At 41.2% G+C, this 18,204-nt stretch overlaps 1 pseudogene across 1 annotated transcript; it reads right to left on the reverse strand.

Moving 5' to 3' along the window:
* Window positions 1-16,377: 16,377 nt before the first annotated feature.
* Window positions 16,378-17,926, reverse strand: LOC308244204 (ubiquitin-associated protein 1-like; annotated as a pseudogene). The gene is made up of 2 exons: window positions 17,915-17,926; window positions 16,378-17,708 (listed from the first exon to the last, which is right to left on the reverse strand). The product of its transcript is annotated as a ubiquitin-associated protein 1-like (transcript).
* Window positions 17,927-18,204: the final 278 nt, after the last annotated feature.

The raw sequence follows: 18,204 nt of genomic DNA on the forward strand, positions 1-18,204 counted from the left end.
ATCCTCAGTGTGGGGTGTGCAGGAGGCAGCTGATCAATGATTCTCTCTCATTGATGTTTCTTTCTCTCTCTCCCTCTCTGAAATCAATAAAAATTAAAAAAAAAATAGGAAGGCAGTTTTTGTAATTTGTGCCAGTGTGCAGAGGGGAAACCAGATGGTTTTGCCAGTTAACTTCAGATCTCTGCTAGAATGGGGAGAAACAAATGGAAGGCAAACACAGTGCCTCGTGCGATAGAGAATCATTTTTTTAAATCAGAGGTAAAAAGAAATGAAGTTAAGTTCATTTCCAGAAATTTCATGTTCCCAGATTTGGGGATTACTTTTCAATAATGATTCTTCTGAAGTGTAATACTAGAATGTCATTTTTGTTTTAGGCACAACTTCAGAGGTGTCAAAAGAAAAATAATCCCAAAGTTGGAAATAAGGAAAAAAGAGGACACCATGTCACATTGGGAGGTATTAAAAAAGGACACCAAGAATTATAAATTTATCCAAGGAAAAGTACCTTTTGTTTGACACATTGTTTACTATTGACAAAGCCTGGACTCTGTGAGGATTCCCGTTGATTTGTAGATTTGTGTCTGGTAGAAAAGATAAACCCAAAGATTACGATTTCACTGCCCTGTGGAACATTAATCAGTTGTATATTTAACCTAGCAATTTTATTTGTACATTTTCTTTTATCAATTTCTATAAATACCCAGGTCCCATATGCCCTTGTGGCCAACTTTACCATTCTGCTATCTCCCCCATCAATGAATTGAGTATCAGTTGATATGTGTTCATTTTTTTTAAATATTTGTTTGAGTCATCTTGTAACTATTTAAAAAATAGTTTTTGATAGTGGAATGTAATCTCTTGTTTGCTGAGTAAAATTTCTCATAACTTTTCTTCTGCTCTCTGATTAATGTTGAATAGAATCATGATTTTACCAACATTTATTTTGTGGAGGCCTCATGTAAAAGTAAGTTTTTGTTTTGTTTTGCTCATTCATAAATACACAATCTTACATGCTATTTTCAGGTGAAACAGGCATTAAACCGTAATCTGATAAAACATGTATATTCTTTAAAAGCATTTTAAACCAACAAAACTATTTTCTGATGAAAATCAGTGCACAAAATCTATCCTTGTACTTAAAGGAAGTAGGAGTGAATGAGATTTCTTCACAGCAATCCATGAATTTTATCTAAAGGGAAAAATCAGTGTTTACTGTAGTTCAATACTGATTGACAGTGAAAAGTTCTTATATATATACATAGTTTTTGCTGGCTTTTCATTAAAAGTTAAATCTACCCATCTAAATTGTTTGGAGAGAGAAAACAAGAACAACTCAGCTCTTTAGAAAAGGAAATAAACTAAACCTTAAACAGTTGAATTCAGTCAGAATTGCTTGTTCATTGCCTGAATAAATTTGACCCCTTGTCCTTGAATAATGAGCCACTTGAATTCAGTTATTTTTTATGTGTCATACAGTTGCATCTTTGACATTTTGGAGATGTAGAATGATCTAAAATAATTTTAATTATAAACAAAAACAGGCATGAGAAACTGTGTCACTTTAAATGCAAACAGATACACAGACTGAGGACTGTGGCAATTCTATCTGTCTCTTTCATTCAGACACGTAGGATCCCTGAATAGAAATAAGCACCTGATACCCAGAAAGGAAATACATTTGCACTGGTTATATGAATCTACCTGGAAGCTGGAAATAACACTCATGACAAATGAGCTCCAAATTTCTACCTTAATGTTTTAATATTTAAAATCAGAATAAAAGTACTAATAATCTTTATAGACATAAGAGTATTTACTTTTGTAGAATACACGTTCTATAGTTAAGTACTTAAATTCTTGCTTAGGGATGTACATAAGTGGACTGCCAGGAAATTTTTTCTTAATGGGTAATAATGGAAAATAGCAAGTAGGTTGTGTTTGTTTTAGAAAAGAGTATTCATCACTTCTGCTCTCCAATCTATTTAATAAAGATGGCATGGCCTTTGTTTAAAAATTGGGGTAAGTATAAAGGAACTATTGTATGAGCTTGTTTCTGTGGGAGCTAATATATATATAGTAGAGGTCTGATGCATGAAATTCATGCATGGGTAAGGTCCCTAGACCTGGCCGGCAATTAGGGCTGATCGGGGCTTTCCGGCTGCCAGCCGGGGCCTTCCTTCCAGCTGCTGGCTGTGGCCTCCCTTCCCTGGCTGCTGGCTGGGGCTTTCCTTCATTCTGCGCTGCCTCCCCTGGTGGTCAGCGCACATCATAGGGAGCGATAGAACTCCTGGTCTCCCAGTCGAACTCCCAGGGGGACACTTTGCATATTAGCCTTTCATATATATATATGTATATATGTATATATATATATATATATATATATGTGTGTGTGTGTGTGTGTGTGTGTGTGTGTGTGTGTATGTGTGTATATATATATATATATATATATATATATATATATATATACATATATATATATACATATATATTTTTTTCCTCCTACCTTCTAAGTTCTTCTAGCGGGATTAATAATAAAATTATAGAGACAGATTAATAGAAGAAAACCAAATTTTAATATACACATATAGGGAACCACATAAGTATAAAAATCCCCAATACAGTGAGGCAAAATTGTATACATATGACACTTTGGAAAAGGTGTGTGTGTGTGGGGGGGGCATGTCTTAGATTTCAAAGGAAATATGCACTATACAGGTAGCTGAGGGAGAGGAGAACATGCATGGAAGATAAATTCTTGCTTCAATGGACACAGTGGGGTGATTGAGCTACCAGCCCCCTACTTAATTCAAATTAGGCTAAGGTGAATAAGCTAAGATTTCCTTCCTGGTGCAGGTCTTCCTATCTGAGAAAGGAGGAGTGTCAAACATTCTGAGTCTTTTGTTTCTCAATAACCAGCTTAAAATCAATAGTCCAATAAGTGGAATAAAAAAAAATCTTTGATCTTAGAAAATATTTTCAAATTTCAAAAGAATTGGGGTTTGAAATTGTTGAAACCCTTCCCTCGGGCTGGTGATGTTTTCTTGGTCTTCAGAAGAAAGCGCTGTGTAAAACCAACCGATAAAGGCAATTGCTGGCTTCTCTACCAGCCTTCAGGGCGGCTTATCTCTGTGTGAAGGGTCCACTAGTTCTGCAGGGTTAGGTAATGTTAACCGAGAGACTAGATTCTTTTAAACAAGCAATGTTTCCATAGTTCTGTACTGAGGCTGTTCACTCAGCTTTGATCTGTTTGGGAAAAATAGAAATGATTATCTGAAGGTTATGTTCTCCCAGGCCCAAGAAAGTTGGTAAGGCTTTTTTTTTTCTTCTGCTACTTGAAAGGAATAATTATAACAGCAATATCTGTATTCCTGGCTGAAGACACAGAAAAGATTAATCACAGTGGCTCACAGTTAACCCACAAGATTAGATGCTACCTACCATCAGCCAAAGAGGCTTCTGCATCTCTTTTGTTCAGCAACTTTGAGGAGAGGTTTCTGTTACAACCAAAAACAAACTGGTAAGTATTCTTAAGGCCTTTCCCCTTCAGATTCTCTTTTGTAATGAATAAAACAATACTAAATTTTAAATAGAAAAATGATGCTAGAGATAAGTTATAGTTTTCATTTCTTTAGACATTTCAGTATTTTATTCATGCAGTAGCATATGGTTTGTAACTGGTATTTTACAAAAAAAATCAACTGGTTCTCTTTTCCTGTGTGTAGGCAGACATCTTCAACTTAGAACACTTTTTACTAAAGGGAAAAATATTTTAAAAACTTTTCCTTGAAGTCATTCTTTTGAGGAGTACACAAATTATTTAAAGGTGACTTTTCCACAATGCAACCAGCCAGTTTAATTCTTCCAAATAAAGATTTTGAAATGATTTAGGATAGTTTTGACTTCTCAGAAAAGCCACTTCAGCAAATTCTGTCATTATGTAATTATGATCATCCCTCAGCAGCAGTATTCATGGCCAGACATCCCTTTTTCTATGAAAGAATATAGGGACCCCCAAGGGAAATAGCATGGTTCAAAGCACTTGGGGAAGAGTATGGATAGTTGAGGAGTTTGGATCCTTCAGTATTTAACAGGTAGAACAGAGAATAGTTTGTGTTGCTTGGTGTACCTGGTAGAAAGGTTTGCATTTCAGCTCTAACCCACACACAACTGGTCAGAGGCAAAATTGTGAGGCAAAGTTTGTTTCCATCTTTACCCTGATTGGCTAGCATTGCAGATAAGCTCATGGAGTTTGGAGTCAGACCACCTGAGTTTAAATCCTGATTATGCTTTTTAGCTGTATGACCTTGGGCAAGTTTCTTAAACTCTCTGTGCCTCAATTAATCCACCTGTAAAATAGACATCTTAAATTCTACTATTGTGTGAATTAATTCACTTAGCATGCATAAAGAACTTAAGAAAGTGCCTTTGCAAAGTAAGCATTTAATAAATGCTAGCTATTTTTATTTTTATAGTTCTGCCTCTGGTATTCTAGGACTCTCTGTTAACTTTATTTCTAATGTACCCATGCTTTTAAATTTATTTCTTGTGTGTAATAATCGCGTATCTAGTCCTAACAGTACATTCAAAAACATTAATAAATCTGAAGAATTTTAGGGATGGACAACTCCTTCCCAAAACTCTTAAATTTAATCACCTAAGTGCAGTCTACTTCAGACTCAAAAATTACCAGATAAGCAAAGTGAGGGAAAATTCCTGACTAGAGAGCAAAGGCAGGGTTTTCCTTATAAGGCACAAGGAGGATTTATTGATAAAAAACTAAAAAGAGAAAAACATCCTGTTCTTAAGTGACATGAGTTTTGTTTTCTTTGAGATGGGTAAGGCATTCTAGGTCCTCTGTGCACCCAGTCAAAGCTCTCTTTCTCCTGCATAGTCCCTTCCCTGAAGCCCTTTCTTTACTCCCTCTCAGCTTGGACATGTTCTTAGAAGACTGTCTCCTCTCCAAGAACCTGTTCCCCCTGGAACCCCTCACTTAGAGTACTTAATGAGACAGGCCAGTGAGCCGAGACAAGAGGAATAGGGAAACTGAACTGGATAGTTAAACAGCAGTTTGCAGCCATCTGGTAAATCCTATCTTCCCTAAACCAGGGGCACTTAATGGTTTGCACTTCTCCTCCCCAACCAGAGGGTGAATAGCTTAAATCACCCTACTCAGGGAGACAGATAGCAGAAATCCAATTAGTGCCATTTGTCAACCACACCCAAGGACAGATGAAGTTAAGAGAATAAATCTCATTTTGGTACATCAGCATGAAGCTGATGAATATTCTATTGAGATCCTCCCCTAAACTCCTAGCCTTTAAAACCCCTCCAAACAAAACAAAACAAAACAAAACAAAACAAAACAAAACAAAACAAAACAAAACCCCAAAAGGTCCTAACATGTGCTCTCCCTCCCTGGAGCACAGCCTTGCTGTTCCCCTCCCCTCTCCCTCTCCCTCTCTATCCCCACAGGCTCATATGTTTAAATTCTAAGGGACCCCACAAGGCTTGCAACTAGGGCGGCAATGGGCAGCAGCAGTTCATCCTAGCAAACCCCCTAAACCTGTCCCCAATGCCTCCTTTTCTCTAAATTCTTAATGAGCCAAAGCAGCCCAGCCTAGGCTCATTTCTCCACCTAGCTTTTATGTATTTCTAGTGACATTTTTCCTGCACAGAAGTCAAGAACCCAAACACTACCGGCCAGCCCTAGGCAGACCCGCTAGGGCCAGGTCACCTGTCCAGTAACATTAGCATGCTTCACTGGAACCAACAATCAACTTGTCAGTTTGTCCTGTTGGGCCACAGGTCCATGAGAACAGAGAAACCATGTATTTTGCTTAGTGTTGTAACGTTGGCGCCTAGCACAGTGCTTAATATATAATAGATACTCAATAAAATTTTGTTGTATTATGTAGGCATCTCAAGGCCTTTAAACTTTGACGGTGATGGTTCTTAATAGCTTTGAGCATTAGTAAATGTGACACTGGAGGGACTGGGTGAGTCTGAGGCTTTGCTGGATATTTAATGTGCAGGGTATACAGGAGTTCCCAAGGCAATGAGAATGTGCTCCAGGTTTTATTTACTTGCTTTCCTCCTCCCTGATTAACTCTTCAAATCAAATCTTTAACTCCTGAAAAATGAATCATCCCTGATAAATCTATTGCAGGGCCTGGACAAGACCTACAGAAGGCATTGGTATGGGGAAGAGGCCAGTTGCTTTCAGGTTCACTGCTTGTGCCATCCTACAATACAACTGTATTTGTTTTCCAGCTGAAAGTTCAAGTCCCTGTGCAGAGCTCTCATCTGTGGATGAACCTGTGGCTTGTCTCCTTTTCCATCTTCTGACCCTAGGCGACTCTGAGACTTCCTCCAAAGGTTTCTGAGTATTTTTGCTGTAGTGGATAACTCGGGTTTAAACTTTCCGAGGGGTTGAACATTACCAAGTCATTCAAAAGCTTCTTGTTATTCAGATTCCTTTGTAGGTGTCAGGTTAACCCGGCTGGACCTGTGGTCTCCCTTCTATCATCTCATCTGCCTGTTTATCTCACTTGTTCATTTCTCTCTGTTGAATGAGAATATTAACTGGTCCAAATGTGTACACAGTATATGCAAAATGATGTTACTGTTTTGTCAAAGGAGGAACCCTTTACCTTTTTGCTATTTGAATGAGAAGAAAAGGTCTATTAAGAAGGTTTGTACTGGGTAATGATTATGTGCCTCTATCTCTTTTAATTCCTGCTTTAAAAAGGAAGTGACTCATACTGTAGATAAACTGGACTTGAAAGAATGTCTGGCTTATGCAAAGCTCTTATTTACATACTAGTCTCTTTCATTCACAAGGAAATAGGAACTCAAGGACTTTTGGACTGAAATGCCTCCCTTTTTATTCCTGTTCTTTGATAGGCAGTGGCCTAAATGATCTCCCGGAGGTTTTTCTCTGCCACCCAGCCTTTCCTTTCTCTGTTGAAAATAGGAATTCCATGGCTGTAAGAGCAGGGACCCAAGAGATATTATAAAAACTTCCACTATCAAGACTCAGACCTTTCACCACCAGCATTTCGTGACTTCTCATCTGTCTAGGTGAGGCTACATTTACACTGTGCTATGTACTTCCCAGGATTTGATGAAGCAGTGTATTTTTTTATTTGTTTAAAAATATTTTTATTGATTTCAGAGAGGAAGGGAGTGGGAGAGATAGAAATATCAATGATGAGAGAGAATCATTGATTGGCTGCCTCATGCACACCCCCCACTGGGGATTGAGCCCACAACCCAGGAATCAAACTGTGACCTCCGGGTTCATAGATGGAGGTTCATAGGTCGACGCTCAACCACGGAGCCATGCCAGCCAGGCTGATGAAACAGTTTAGAGTGTAGGTTAGAAACACATGCTTTCGTGTCAGCTACACCTGGCTCAGTTACATACTGGCTGTGTCGTCTTGCGAAAGTCATTTCACTTCTTAGTCTATTTTTTAACCTGTAAATGGGAATCTTAATAATAGCTGGGTCACAGCATTGCTATGAGGGTGACATGAGAATTTATGTAAAGCTCATGGGATACTCTCTGGTCAATGGTAAACTCAACCAGTGTTTGAGATGATCATTTTTCGGTTTGTTTGTATGTTTTTGTTAATTCTCACCTGACGATATATATATATATATATATATATCGTCAGGTGAGAATTTTTCTTTCTTTTTTTTTTTTTTTAGAGAGTGGAAGGGAGGGGGAAAGCCAGGGAAAGAGAAACATCGTTATGAGAGAGACACATCGATCCATTGGTTGCCTCCCACACACACCCTGACCAGGGGCCCGGGATTAGGCCTGCAACCCAGGTATATGCCCTTGACCAGAATCAAACCAGGGACCCTTCAGTCCAAGGGCTGATACTCTATCCACTGAGCCAAACTGGCTAGAGTGAGAGATTATAATTTAATAAAAATTTTATTTGTAACCTTAGTATTTATTTATTTATTTATTTATTTATTTATTTATTTATTTATTTTTTTTATCCATCCTGATTGGGGCTGGGATGGGCAGACCCCACCCTTGCACAAATTTGTGCACTGGCCCTCTAGTCTTTTTTTTTTTTTTAAATAAACCTTTATTGTTCAGATTATTACAGATGTTCCTCTTTTTTCCCCCCATAGCTCCCCTCCACCTGATTCCCCACCCCACCCCATGCCCTTACCCCCCCTCCACTGTCCTCATCCATAGGTGTAAGATTTTTGTCCAATCTCTTCCCGCACCCCTAACACCCCCTTCCCCACTAGAATTGTCAGTCCACTCCCTTTCTATGCCCCTGATTGTATTATACTCATCAGTTTATTCTGTTCATCAGATTTTTTTATTCACTTGATTTTTAGGTTCACTTGTTGATAGGCATGCATTTGTTCTCATTTTGTTGTTCATAATTTTTATCTTTACCTTTTTCTTCTTCTTCTTAAAGAATACCTTTCAGCATTTCATATAATCCTGGTTTGGTGGTGATGAACTCCTTTAGCTTTTTCTTATCTGTGAAGCTCTTTATCTGACCTTCAATTCTAAATGATAGCTTTGCTGGGTAGAGTAATCTTGGTTGTAGGTTCTTGCTGTTCATCACTTTGAATATTTCTTGCCATTCCCTTCTGGCCTGCATAGTTTCTGCTGAGAAATCAGCTGACAGTTGTATGGGTACTCTTTTGTAGGTAACTAACTGTTTTTCTCTTGCTGCTTTCAAGATTCTCTCTTTGTCTTTTGCCCTTGGCATTTTAATTATGATGTGTCTTGGTGTGGTCCTCTTTGGATTCCTCTTGTTTAGGGTTCTCTATGCTTCCTGGACTTGTAAGTCTATTTCTTTCACCAGGTAGGGAAAGTTTTCAGTCATTATTTCTTCTAATAGGTTTTCAGTATCTTGCTCTCTCTCTTCTTCTGGCACCCCCATAATTCAGATGTTGGTACGCTTAAAGTTGTCCCAGAGGCTCCTTACGCTATCTTCATATTTTTGGATTCTTTTTTTTTTAAATATATTTTATTGATTTTTTACAGAGAGGAAGGGAGAGGGATAGAGAGTTAGAAACATCGATGAGAGAGAAACATCGATCAGCTGCCTCCTGCACACATCCTACTGGGGATGTGCCCGCAACCAAGGTACATGCCCTTAACTGGACTCGAACCTGGGACCTTTCAGTCCGCAGGCCAATGCTCTATCCACTGAGCCAAACCGGTTAGGGCAGATTCTTTTTTCTTTTTGTTTTTCTGGTTGGGTGTTTTTGTTTCCTCATATTTCAAATCTTTGGTTTGATTCTTGGGGTCCTTTGGTCTACTGTTGAATTTCTGTGTGTTCTTTATTTCAGACAGTATATGCTTAATTTCTGACCGGTCCTTTTCCATTTTTTTGGCATTCTCATTAAGATCCTTAAAGGTCTCACTAAGTTCCTCAGAGGTTTTTAGAAGATTCTTGAGTAACCTTATAAATGTGGTTTTGAACTCTATGTCCAGTAGTTTGCTTTCCTCCATTTCTTTCATTTGTGACATGTTTCTTTGTCTCTGCATTTTGGCTGCTTCCCTGTGTTGATGGGGTGGTTTTCTGTGGTAGGTGACCTATAGGGCCCAGTGGTTCAACCTCCCCTATCACCTGAGGTGGACACTCTTGGTACACCCCTTTGTGGGCTGAGTGCAAAGTCTTGTTGTAGTTAAGCCATGATTGCTGTTGGTACACTGGGAGGAATTGACCTCCAGGCCAATTGGCTGTGAGGACCCACTGTGTCTATAATGGAAGAACTGCTGTGCAGGAGACACCCATATGGGGCAGGACTTCTTTCAGTGGGGCTTTGGTGCTCACTGAGTCTGCCTCTTGAATGTGTCACTTATGAATGTGAGTAGTTGAAGTCTGGTGTCGTCTCACACTGACCACTAGATACACTGGCTTCTGGATATCCAATGGGGTGCACGTCAGCTACTCTCTGAGGTCACCCAGCAGGAGCTACAGCAAGATCTGCAGATTTCTCCTCTTTGCTTGGGGTTTGGAGGTTTTAGAACTGTCTGACCAGAGCTGCAGTTTGTTAGGTTAAGCTGTGATAGGGCAGGCCATTTATATGCAAAAGCTGCTGCGCAGAGCTTGGGTGGGTTTGTAAATTGGGTGGGGCGGGGTCTCAGGGAATCACTAGGCTAGGGCGTGGCAAACAGCCATGGCTGCCAGTCAGCCGTCTCTGCATCTCCGAGTTTCCGCGTCCCCGTGTCCCACGCCCCAGTGCAGTAAGCAATGATTCCTGGGCGCACCTCTGCAAGAAAGCCACCTTCACTTTCCGACGCGATGGCAGACAGTCCAGCTTCTCCTCATAGGAGTCTGGGTCCCCAGAGTCTCAGCAGAAACTGAAGTTCAGAGTAATCAGGAGCTTGTGTCTCTTCGAGTTGAAAAAAACAGTGCACCCAGTTGCCAGCCGCTAGCCTGATTAGCGCGCCTCCATACCTCAGCTTTTCTGTGCTTGTACATGTCTCAATGCTCTTTTCTCTTTCCTTCTAGTTCAGTAGAACTTCTACTCAGCCAGCTTTTTCATGGTTCTGGGTGACAGACGTTTTGTCTTTTACTTGTAGTTTTGGTGTGGTTGTGAGAGGCAGCATGTACAGGTGTATAACTTATGCCGCCATCTGGGTTTTTCTATTTATTTATTTATTTATTTATTTATTTATTTATTTATTTATTTATTTATTTATTTAAAGGTTCTTTTTATGTTGTTCCTAAATCATTTCTTCAATTTAAACTTTTATTTCTCAGAATAAATGAATCAATAATAAATAAATGGTAATGGTTTTTGTTCCCAATCGTAAGAGCCTATGATACTCTCAATCATACTAATTTGTTTCTGAAATTTCTGGGCAGGCAGATGGGTTGCAGGGTGAAGAGTTTACCCTATTCACTTGCAGAGTTAAGGGGGTTCCTAGAAGCCATGGTTCCTTGCCCTGCCCACTGGTTTCTGACCGAGAGGTGACCTCAGGCCACTCAACTCCCACTTAGGCCGGCCCAGTCCTCCCAGCAAAACAGCATCTGGGCAGGGCAGTAAGAAAACAATCCTCTCTTGTTTTTCTCTCCCTAAAATAACCCTTCATACATTCAAAGACAGTTATTAACTCAATGGCAGCTCACACATTACTTCAGGTATAAATGACTAATAAAGTGAAGTCCTTTGACTTTTTCTCATAGATTCTACTTGTTATCCCTTTAATATTTCTTTTGTTCCATGCATCTATCTTGGTGCATATTCATTCATTTGTTCTGTCCAGCCCTTTCTTTCACTCCTGGCTTACCAGCTAATCAGTGGTGAGAAGAAACTTGGAGGCTCGAAGTTAAGGCATTATTGACATAGTCCTTCCATTTAAGCATTCAACAATAATTTAGAAACATCTTCTCTGTGCCAAACACTGTACTAGATGTTGAATGTACATTAGTAAAAAATAGACGTAATCCTTGTCTTCATAGAATTTATAACCCAACCTCATTTTTATGGGAGATTTTAGGGTTTCTTCAGGACCCATCCAACACCCAATCTCACAATTTCATGACCATCTTAATTCTATTTGATGTCCATCTCCATTCCTTTTACATAGGCACTTCATAGGCATTTACAATTACACTTGCCCTTGTCATCACCCAGAACTGAAATCTTAAACTCCATTAACTGGTTTGCTATCCTGGCAGCTTTCTCACCCCCATTTTCCAGCCATGCATTTAAAAAATATGTATATTTTTATTTTTAAAAAAGATTTTTATTGATTTCAGAGAGGAAGGGAGAGGGAAAGAAAGATAGAAACCTCAATGATGAGAGAGAATCATTGATCGGCTACCTCCTGCATGCCCCTCCCTGGGGATTGGGTCTATAACCTGGGCATGTGCCCTGACCAAGAATCAACCATGACCTCCTGGTTCATAGGTCTTCATTCAACCACAGAGCCATGCCAGCCAGGCAGCCATGCATTCTCTTTGAGAGAGACCTCCAGTTCCTTTTTCTCCTAGTCTATTTGCCTCTTCCATATTTTCACATACCTTCCTATCCAGCCTAGACAAGATCACTTAATGCTTCAACTTTTCTCTAGTCAATACTGTCACATCCCTTGTACCTCTTTTGCTGTCAGAACCTTCAAGATTCTTTAACTGACCCAATGCAAACTTCTTCAATGTTCTCCACCAAGCTCTGAATGCTGATAGGAAAAAAGACATTTAATTTTGTCATAACCCTGAAAAGACTCATTTGATGTGAACCTCAACAAGGAATTGATCTGTTGAGATGGACTCCTCATAGTCAACTGAGGGCCCAGACTTTATGAATAACATGGATGAATCTAGTGGCCATCTGCTGACATGGGCTCCTCATGTACTCTGTATACTAGAAGAAGCTCAGACTAAACTCTTAGCTTCCAGCATTATGGCCCCCTTTGCAAAGAGTTAACTATTATAGAGAGAAACCAAGATGGCGGCATAGGTAAACACCTGAAATTGCTGCCTCACACAACCACTTCAAAACTACAACTACAAAACGGACATCATCCAGAACCACAGGAAGGCTGGCTGAGTGGAAATTCTACAACTAGAAGGGAAGAGAAAAGCACACTGAGACTCAGAGGAGCTGTGGAAGGAAAGTGCAGAGGTACAGAGGCGTGCGTGTGAAAAGGGCTGGCAACTGAGTACATGGCTGGCTTTTTCAATCCGCAGGGAGACACAAGCTCCTGACTGCTCTGAACTCCAGTTTTGGGCGAGACTCTGGGGACCCAGACTCATACGGGGAGAAACTGGACTGTCTGGCAGTGGGCAGAACTCGAGGGCGGCTTTCTCTCAGAGGTGCTTGCAGCGATTACCAAGGAACACTGAGACCTGGGGGCCATTTAGGACAGGACTGACAGGAAGCCATTGCTGTTTGCTCTGCCCTGAGACTCTGCCCCATCCAAGCTGTGTGCAGAGGCTTTTGCATATGAATGGCCTGGTCCTTTGAAAGCTAAACTTACCTAACAAACTGCAGCTCAGTCAGAGAGACCCAGAACATCCAAAAGAAGGCCCAAGGCCCCACAGCAGTGTGCATTGCTTCACAGCTGGGCCTCATCTGGGCACCTCCAAAACCCAAACAAAGAAGAGGAATCTGAAGAGCTCTGCATGGCTCCTGCTGGGTGGCCTCAGGCAGAGGCTAAATTAGCACCTCCTTGGAGATCCAAGAGCCAGTGTACCCAGGGGTCAGAGTAGGACCATCCAGATTACAACTCCTTAGATCAATAAGAGACACACTCAGGGGGCAGACTCAGTGAGCACCAAAGCCCCACTGAAGCAAGTCTTGCCTCATAAGGGTGTCTCTAGCACAGAAGTTCTCCCAGTGTAGACACAGCTGATCCTCACAGCCAATTGGCCTGGAGGTCAATTCTCCCCAGTCATACCAACAACAATCAAGGCTTAACTACAATAAGACTGTGCACACAGTCCACAAAGGGGTGCACCAAGAGTGTCCACCTCAGGTAACTGGGGAGGCTGAGCCACTGGGCCCTATAGGACACCTTGCACTCAAAGCCACTCTATCAACTCAGGGAAGCAGCCAAAATGCGGAGACAAAGAAACAGGTCACAAATGAAAGAAATGGAGGAAAGCAAATGACTGGATATAGAGTTCAAAACCATGGTTATAAAGTTTTTCAAGAATCTTCTAGAAACCGCCGATAAATGTAGTGAGACCCTCGAGGATATGAAAAAAGACCAACTAGAAATTAAACATACACTGACTGAAATAAAAAATAATATACAGAGACCCAACAGCAGACCAGACGATTGCAAGAATCAAGTCAAAGATTTGAAATACAAAGAAGCAAAAAACACCCAACCGGAAAAGCAAACAGAAAAAAGAATCCAAAAATATGAAGATAGTGTAAGGAGCCTCTGGGACAACTTCAAACGTACCAACATCCGAATTATGGGAGTGCCAGAAGAAGAGAGACAGCAAGATACTGAAAACCTATTTGAAGAAATAACGACTGAAAACTTCCCCCACCTGGTGAAAGAAATAGACTTACAAGTCCAGGAAGCGCAGAGAATCCCAAACAAGAGGAATCCAAAGAGGACCACACCAAGACACACCATAATTAAAATGCCAAGAGCAAAAGACAAAGAGAGAATATTAAAAGCAGCAAGAGAAAAACAGTTAGTTACCTACAAGGGAGTACCCATACGACTGTCAGCTGATTTCTCAACAGAAACTATGCAGGCCAGACGGGAGTGGCAAGAAATATTCAAAGTAATGAACAGCAAGAACCTACAATCAAGATTACTCTACCCAGCAAAGCTATCATTCAGAATTGAAGGTCAGATAAAGAGCTTCACAGATAAGAAAAAGCTAAAGGAGTTCATCACCACCAAACCAGGATTATATGAAATGCTGAAAGGTATTCTTTAAGAAGAGGAAGAAGAAGAAAAAGGTAAAGATAAAAATTATGAACAACAAATACGTATCTATCAACAAGTGAATCTAAAAATCAAGTGAATAAAAATTCTCATGAACAGAATAATCTGGTGAATATAATAGAATCAGGGGCATAGAAAGGGAGTGGACTGACAATCCTTGGGGGGAAAGAGGTGTGGGGGGTGCGGGAAGAGACTGGACAAAAATCGTACACCTATGGATGAGGACAGTGCGGGGGGGTAAGGGCATGGGGTGGGGTGGGAACCCAGTGGAGTAGAGCTATGGGGGGAAAAAAGAGGAACAACTGTAATAATCTGAACAATAAAGATTTATAAAAAATAATAAATAAAAATAAAAAAAGAGTTAACTATTATAGGGAAACCCTAGTTTTGTCTTTCTACCAATAAACTCAGATCTGCCTCCTCCAATCAGAACTACAAAAATGGCCTTTGTCTGAGTCTTTATCTCATTTTCTATTTCTGCAGCATTCTACTGGGTTGGCCTCTGGCTTCTTCTTGAAACATTTTTTTAGCTTCCATGAAATGGTCTCTTTTGATTTTCCTCCTACCTCTTTAATTCCAACTTTTCAATTCATTTAAGGATTTTCTTCCTTCATCTTCTCTTTAAATTTAAGCATTTTGTGAGTTATACATACTCTTCCTGTACAATCAGATTAGTCCCTGTGAATTCAACCAATCAGAGCTATATAATTTGAATACCTCATTTACATAAAATGAACTCCTTGGGCAGAAACTTTCTCTATAAAAGTCAACCTCCTCTCAGCAGAACACCATTTAGATTGCTACCTGAATCTTTGTTTGCCAAACGGCAACTCCTTTTGCTCAAATAAATGTTCATTGCTCTTTATTACAATCTAAAACTAATTTTTATTTAGTTAACAAATATATTGTCTTCAACTTTAAGCAGACTTACAATGCTGCAAAGTAATTTTTCTATATGTCTTTGGTTATCTCACTCCCCATGATTGACTTATTTTTTTATGCTGGCTTTTAAAATTAGACATTTTTGGTTTAAAATTTTTTTTTTATCCTTCGTATTTAGATATTTAATGATGTACAGCATAATACAAAACAAACCAGAGACTGATTTCTATGACTAGTTGTTATTCATTGTGTCATCCTAGAGCAGGGGACTAGTGGGAGAGGCTGTTCTCCAAAGAGAACTGAGGTGGAGTTAGTGCTGGGCAACTAAATCATAGCCTGTTTCTCCCCAACTCAGTGTGCTGGGAAGGGGCCAATGATTTCTTCATGTGACAACTGTTTCCTAGAGAGGGGGCTCTAAATTCCTGGTAGCCCCCAAGGATTGTGGTCCAAACCAAGCCGAAAGAAAGAGGCTGGGTCAGGGAAACATGGTAACTGCCTGGCAGAAGAGGCAAACTCAGGGCCCCATGGGGAAAAGGGCATTCTTTGCACCTCAGTGACATTGCAGAACCAGTGTAACACTAAGAGACTTTGTTAAAAGGGGGGAAAAATAAAACCCTGGAAGAACCTTTCAATTGCACTCAACCTGTGTTACAGTTCAGTCCACCAATGCAAGGGAGGGAAGCCACTAGCGGCTAGCCCCAAAGCAACAATAAGTCTGGGCCTCCTGCCGCTTCTCCCTGGCTCTTTTTGGCAGCCAGCCCAGGTTTCAGCTGAGGACATACCCCAGAAAAACCAGAGACATCTCTCTGGAGAGCCAAGGTGGGAAGGACACTTTTCAAAAATACAAATACATTTAATATGGAAGGAGCCAGGACAGTTCTAAGGGCATTCACATGCCCAAATCTTCCCCCATTTCTCCCCAGCTCAGGGCCTAGGCTCATAGAGACTGGCAAACAGTCTCCACATCTGACCTTCCACCCCCAAAAGAAAGTCTGGACGTGTGCCCCTTCTCCTTCCCCACAGGTGGGCTCCTCAGGGCCTCCTGCAGGGGTGGTTCCATGGCAGGGTTGAGGCAGGGCCTGGTCTCAGCTGGCTCCAGCCTGAGCCATGAGGTCTTCCAAAGCATTGTCCTGGTCATTGTTGTATAAGAGCAGAACTTCCTTCATGTCTTTCAGTTCAAAACCCATTTCCTTAAACTGCTCATTAACTGAAGAAACTCCAGCATCTTTTCCTCTGAACACTGATGCATTTCCAGAGCCTCTTCCACTAAAAGAGGGTCGAAGTCCTTCTCTCAGAGCTGTCCATGTACAAAGAGACAGTCGAGAATCTGCTCAATATTCTCTCCTTTTTTCTTCATGGCTCTCAGGACACGCTCATAGGAGTAGCCCATGTTGACCACCGTCTCCACACAATGCCGCTCACTGGGGGACAGCATCTGCAGTTCAGAATAAGCCTGGGGACAGCTGGGAGTGTTGGGCACTTGTGACATTGAGAAATTAGGAGGTGTGGCCGTGGAACCTGTATTTGGAGGTGACGATTCTTCTGTGCACACAGACAAGACAGAGAGGGAAGGCATCTGGGATATCATATCGGAAGGGGTCAGGGCTGGCACTTCTGTGCCACTGTCCAAGTTCAAAGTTGAATGCCCACTGAGCTCACTGGCACTGCTTTGGGTGGAAGGCTTTGGGGAATTCTGGAACGTGCCATTGCGGAGGCAGGATGTGCTATGGAAAGTGCTTGCCAGCTTGGCTGTCTTCTGATTGCTGTCATCAGAGTCAAGTTTGGGGAAGGACAGGGATTTGATATTGCTTACTGCAGGAATGGGGGGCGGGGGACACTTTGGAAGACAGCGACATCTTTTCAAAGTTGCCCAACTGTGGTAAGGTTATAAAGCCATTGGGTTTATGAAGAGGCTTGAAATCTAGTGTTGCCCGCTCCAAGGATGCCAGGACTTCTTCATCCTGTAACACAGACCCAGAGCCGCCTCTAGGCAAGTTACTGTCCAATAACTGAGCCATAATGGGTCCAGTGGTTCTTACCAGAATGTTTCTCAGTTCTTCCTTCTCATCAATAGTTTTTAACTCAAGATTATCAAATGGGTCTTCTTCACACTCAAAGTCAGCAGGATTGAAATCTGCCTTTGTGTGGGGTGGGCTGAGAACTTTCTGTTTCATGGTACTGCTGCTGACCCGGTCGGGGTGAGGATGCTGTTGTGCTGTAAGGTGGCAAGGATGAGGTTAATAGGAGGTGGCACTGTGGCGGTACTGTGAGGCTTGGAGAAGCTCATTTTGTTATCGCCCTCTGGGCCACGCTTGGAATTCACTTTAGCTTCTGCTTCCTCAGCCTTCCGCTCTGCTTCCCGCTGGGCTTCTTGGATTTTCTTAATATCTTCAGCCCACTCAATGGTTTTCTTTTCCTAGGAGAAGTCATGCATGAAAATCTGCACCCAACTTCTTAGAAGCCATTTAGAACCTGAACGCTGCCTTCCCAGAAACCGAAAGGTGCTGGCGCCGCCGACCTCCCACGTTCGGTCCCCGCTGACAGCTCCTAGAGAGAGCGAACACCACCACCTTCAACTCTGTTCACACCGGGCCGGCCAGTCACCGTTGCCGAAGCCAGTACCACAGCCGCCATGCTGAAGTCCTACTTCCCGCCCGGTTTTAAATTTTTTATTATGGAAAATTTCAAACACATATAAAGTAGAGGGAATAGTAGCACAAGCCTCCATATACCTATTTATTTCTTAGCTCATGACCAATCTTGTTTCATCTATGGCCTTATCTCATTCCCTGATTATTTTAAAGCAAATTCTTGACATATTATTTTATCTGTGAATATTTATGTACTTTAAAAGATAAGGATACTTAAAATAAACTAAGCACAATAGCATTATCTCAGCATAAGAGTTTACA

The sequence above is a fragment of the Plecotus auritus genome (genome assembly GCF_963455305.1).
Source record: "Plecotus auritus genome assembly, chromosome: 3".
NCBI lineage: Eukaryota > Metazoa > Chordata > Mammalia > Chiroptera > Vespertilionidae > Plecotus > Plecotus auritus.